The sequence below is a fragment of the Chrysochloris asiatica genome, unplaced genomic scaffold (assembly GCF_000296735.1).
Source record: "Chrysochloris asiatica unplaced genomic scaffold, ChrAsi1.0 scaffold00447, whole genome shotgun sequence".
Taxonomy (NCBI): Eukaryota; Metazoa; Chordata; class Mammalia; order Afrosoricida; family Chrysochloridae; genus Chrysochloris; species Chrysochloris asiatica.
In genome coordinates this window covers 775,180-780,767 of record NW_006408965.1, presented here as the reverse complement: position 1 = coordinate 780,767, position 5,588 = coordinate 775,180, and the positions used below count along the sequence as shown (strand labels likewise).

The 5,588-nt window shown below is 39.3% G+C and overlaps 1 pseudogene; it reads right to left on the bottom strand.

Moving 5' to 3' along the window:
• Window positions 1-2,141: 2,141 nt before the first annotated feature.
• LOC102833770 lies at window positions 2,142-2,904 on the bottom strand (annotated as a pseudogene).
• Window positions 2,905-5,588: the final 2,684 nt, after the last annotated feature.

Here is a 5,588-nt window from a genome sequence, read left to right as displayed (position 1 = left end):
GTCTCTTCTGACATCCATTTTGACTTTTTCCTTCTTTCTTGTCTTCTCAATGACTTTTTGCTTTCTTCATGGATGATGTTCTTGATGTCATCCCACAACTCTACTGGTCTTCAGTCTTTAGTGTTTAATGTATCAAATCTGTTCTTCAGATGACCTCTAAATTCAGGTGGGATATAATCAAGGTCATATTTTGGCTCCCGTGGACATGTTTTCGTTTTCTTCAGCTTCAGCTTGAATTTGCATATAAGTAACTGATGTTCTGTTCCATAGTCTGTCCCATGCCTTGTTTTCACTAATGATATGGAGCAGTTCCATCTTCTCTTTGCGCAGATGTAGTCAGTTTGATTGCTATGTTTTCCATCTGGTGAGGTCCATATGTAAATTTATCTCTTATGCTTTCTAAAGAAGGTATTTGAAATGAACATATGATTGATTTTGCAGAATTCTATCATGTATTCTCCAGCATGCTTTCTATCACCAACACCATATTTTCCAACCACTGATTCTTCCTCTTTGCCCACCAACCTTTGTTTTCCAACCACCAGTAATGATCAATACATCTTGATTGCATATTTGATTGATTTCAGATTGAAGAAGTTGGTAGAATTCTTCTATTTCATCCTCACTGGCTTTAGTGGTTGGTGCATGAATTTGAATAATAGTAGTAGTAACTGGGTTTCCCTGTAAGCACATGGATATTATCCTATCACAGACAGTGTTAAACTTCATGACTCATCTGGATATGTTCTTTTTGATGATGAATGCATCACCATTCCTCTTCAATTTGTCATTTCCTACATAGTAAACCACATGATTGTCAGATTCAAAATGGCCAATACCATTTCAGCTCACTAATGCCTAAGATATCAATGTTTACATGTTCCATTTCATTTTTCACAACTTCAAATTTTCCCAGAGTCATACTTTGTCATACAGCTGTTTCTCTTCATTTTGAGTTGTGCCCCATCAGCCAATGAAGGTCCTTCCAGCTTTTCTCACAAGAACTTTACTCTATTCGTGTTACCACAGTCAACTCTACTTTGAGCAAGCAGCTCTTCTCCAGTCGCATTTTGAGTGCTTTCAAACCTGAGGAGCTCATTTTCCAGCACTGAATCTGACAGTGTTTCTCTGCTATTCATAAGGTTTTCAGTGACTAAAGATTCAGAAGCAGTTCGTCACTCTTTTTTCCTAGTCTGTCTTTGTCTGGAAGCTCATGTGAAACCTGTCCAACATGGGTGACCCTGCTGTTTAAAGTACCAGTGGCATAGCTCTCAGAATCATAGCAACTCACAAGCCACCACAGTATGGCAAACTGACAGACAAGTGGTGGCCATTTATCTTTAAGTGGAAACAAGATCTGTGTGCATGCTTAATAGAACCCTCTATGGTTGGGGGTGGTGTATCCATTTGCTCAGGCATCCCCTCTAGTCACCAGAATGGAGGTGTGCAGATAGTGAGAGACCAATGAACAGATACCAAAAAATGAATGTCCACATCTGGATCACCGAGGTTCTGTCAGGCATTCGTGGCTGCTCTGATCCTTCCCTTACTTGGTCTTTTCCAAGATGGTGGCTCTGGGAATAGCTGAGCATCTTGAATTAAAAAGCAAAGGATTTCTTGATTCGTCTACAAAGCCCCCTACCTGTAAGCCTGCCAATCTTCTAAATATTCCTTTATAAATGGTTCAGTGTTCTAGCACCATCCCCTGAACCTGCTTGGCCCAGTATTCTGTGTTGTTGCTGATGCAGCTCCTCACTGCATGTCTACCCGATCTGCCATCTTGATTGTATTGATATTATTCTGTTAGTATGCCAAACTCAAACATCCTTTTTAGTTAAGGTGAACTGTAACTTGAATAGACAGCAATACACAAAGAATGATTTCATCACATAGACTATTTTCCATTTGTTGTTGTTGTTATGTGCCATCGAGTCGGTTCCGACCCATAGCGACCCTGTATAGGGTTTCTGAGGGTGTAAATCTTTACGGGAGTAGAAAGCCTCATCTTTCTCCCGTGGAGCAGCTGGTAGTTTCGAACCGCTGACCTTAAGGTTCGCAGCCCGATTCGTAACCACTACGCTACCAGAGTAATTTTCCATTTAGTCAACTGTTTATAGCTGTCTCAGTTGATATTGGTACATTTATATAACTGGCTGTGCTTGAGTCTTCTTTGCAAGCAGCTTTAAATCTTGAATACACTTGGCAAATGTCTCCTTTCACTACTGTGCAGAGATGCTTTGAAATACATTCTTCTCCACTCAGTTAATCATGTGCTCTTTTTCTTTTTGATGCATCATATTCTACACAGAGATGTGGTAGTCCAAGCAATTCTTCACCTCTTTATATACTCTGTGCAGCTGTTCCTGGTAAGTAACCTCCAAGGCCATAGCAATATTATTCTTTTGAACATCAAAGAGGTAATGGTGTTTGTCAGCCAGTGCTTGCTGCGCCTTCTCAAGTTCAGTTGCATCTTGAATATATTTGATATTTGATGCAAGTCTGCTTCACTTCTTTTAGTCGGGCAATTTTTTGCTCATTGATTTTATCAACAAACTGTCCAAAAGAGGCATCATATTTTTCAATTACCTAGACAAGCAATCCTGCTGTTGCTATGGTAGAGATTTTTTCTGGGGTAACCACATGTATTTCTTTAGATAGACAATACAAAATAAGTCCAGTTCTGAGCATATATGGTCCTGTGACACTGGTTTTAGTATAAAGGAACTGAAAGAATTCCTCAGGGATCAGTCCAAGCTGAACTTTCACTGCATATTCAGGGGCAAGACTTGGCTGCCTTATGTGAAAGATCCTTGTGACTTGAAACATTCCTGGATTTAGAAGAGTTGTGTTCTTCAAGGAGGGGGTTGCTATTGTGGCAGCAGAAAGTACTGCCTGGGATAACATGGACAGGGAGGGTCCAGATGGCAGTCTCAGCATCCCTGTGACCCGATGGGAAAGTCTGTCAGGGACAGCAGCAAGATTCTCAATGACTTTTTGATTTCTTGTATGATGTTCTTGATATCATCCCACAGCCCTTCTGGTCTTTGGTCTTTAGTGTTTAATGTATCAAATCTGTTCTTCAGATGATCTCTAAATTCAGCTGGGATGCATTCAAGGTCATATTTTGGCTCTCGTGGACGTGTTTTCATTTTCGTCAGCTTAAGTCTGAATTTGCAGAAGAGTAATTGATGATCTGTTCCACAGTCTGCCCCTGGCCCTGTTTTGACTGATGATATGGAGCTTTTCCATTATCTCTTTCTGTAGATGTAGTCAATTTGATTTCTATGTATCCATATGGTGAGGTCCATGTGTATAGTCGTCTCTTATGCTGTCAAAAGAAAGTATTTGAAATGAACAAATCATTGGTTTTGCAGAATTCTATCATGCATTCTCTAGCATCATTTCTATCACCAAGGCCATATTTTCTAACCACTGATCCTTCCTCTTTGCTCCCAACCTTTGCGTTCCAATCACCAGTAATGATCAATACATCTTGATTGCATGTTTGATCAACATCAGATTTAAGAAGTTGGTAGAATTCTTCTATTTCATCCTCACTGGCTTTAGTGGTTGGTGCATAAATTTGAATAATAGTGGAATTAACTAGGCTTCCCTGTTGGCACATGGATATTATTCTATCACAGACAGTGTTGTACCTCATGACAGATCTGGATATGTTCTTTTTGACAATCAATGCAACACCATTCCTGTTCAATTTGTCATTCCCAGCATAGTAAACCATGTGGTTGTCAGATTCAAAATGGCTAATACCAGTCCATTTTAGCTCACTAATGCCTAAGATATTGATGTTTATACATTCCATTTCATTTTTGACAACTTTGAATTTTCCCAGCTTCATATTTCGTACATTCCATGTTCCGATTTTCAATGGATGTTTACAGCTGTTTCTCTTCATTTTGAGTTGTGACCCATCAGCAAATGATTTTCCCATGGGCTTTTCTCCCACGAGATTTTCTCCATTCGCATCATCACAGTCAACTCTACTTTGAGGAGGCAGCTTTTCCCAGTTGCATTTTGAGTGCCTTCCAACCTGAGGAGCTCATTTTCCAGCACTATATCTGACAGTGTTTCTCTGCTTTTCATTAGGTTTTCAGTGACTAAAGATTCAGAAGTAGTTCATCACTCTTTCTTCCTAGTCTGCCTTTGTCTGGAAGTTCATGTGAAACCTGTCCAACATGGGTGACCCTGCTGGTTATTTAAAATACTGGTGTCATAGCTTTCAAAATCACAGCAACTCACAAACCACCATAGAATGACAAACTGACAGATGAGGTATTAAATACCTGAAATCAGCTGGTATTTGTCATTTTGAATCTGACAATCACATGGTTTATTATGCGAGGAACGATAAATTCAAGAGGAATAGCATAGCATTCATTATCAAAAACAACAATGCAAGATCTGTCTCTTTTTTTAAAGCTTTTTTTGTGCATTGAATTATAGTTTACGTGGCAGAGCATCCGTTTTGCACTCGTTGTATCATATTTCATATCATTGCAATGCTTACATTACAATCCCCTTCATGCATCATCACTCAATAGTGTTTGATTCTATTCATTCTGTTTTTTTGTTTTATTTTGTTTTGTTTTTTTTTATGTACACAAAAGCACTCAGAAATATACAACCATTTAAACAACCAAAGGGCACATCCTGCAACCTTCCCTCCTGGATGCCAGCACACAGTCTTTCTCTTTCCATGAGTCTAGTGTTCTCAGCTGCTCTGTCTCTCCATGTCATCATCTCTGTCTCCATCTCTGATGTTGCTGCTTCTCTGCATAGGATCCCAAACCCACTCATGCTCTTCTCCCTTTATGATAATAGGGTTCTGTGTTTGTGGACTGTGAAATTAACTACTAACCTCCCCCAACTTATGTTACAAAACATCTACCTTTACAGTTTTGACAGTCACAATTATGCACGATAACCATTATTCACTATTGATTCATAAGAATCTTATCCACATCTTCTTTCACCAGACTAGTCTAACAAGATAAAAATTATTCAGTGGGGAGTCTACCTTCCATTGCATTCTGACACTAAACTCCCTGTTGAAAACTGGTAAGCCAATCACTTCATGTCTTTAGAGCCCTCCCTCCCATTTTAGGTAGCCATTGTCTAAGTTGCCCATCCCTATCAACCCTGTGTACAAAGATGATACTTTTGATCCTTGATATAAAGACTCCTTCCCTCTCACTTGGTATTGTGGACTACTACATCCATAAGTATAGGTCAAGTTCATCAAACTGTAGCAATTTACACTTGTTTCCTGTATCAATTTTTTTTATCTTCTTCTATTGAAGTTCTGATAATCAAAAACCATTGAAGCTAGGTCAAATGGGTACTACCTGTAAGTTTGGATATTTTTGTGCATCTTCTCTCACTTCATATCAGCTGGACACTTCACTCTAAGCTCTAGCCCTCTGTGGCTAGGTCATTATCCATGGACACAGGAATTCTCAGGTTTCACCATATTTGGGAGCAACTAGCCCTTTCTCTTCTTTCTCTCATCTCCAAGTTGAAAGGAGTATATGGAATTTTGTCAATCTCAGACCATATCTTCATTGCTG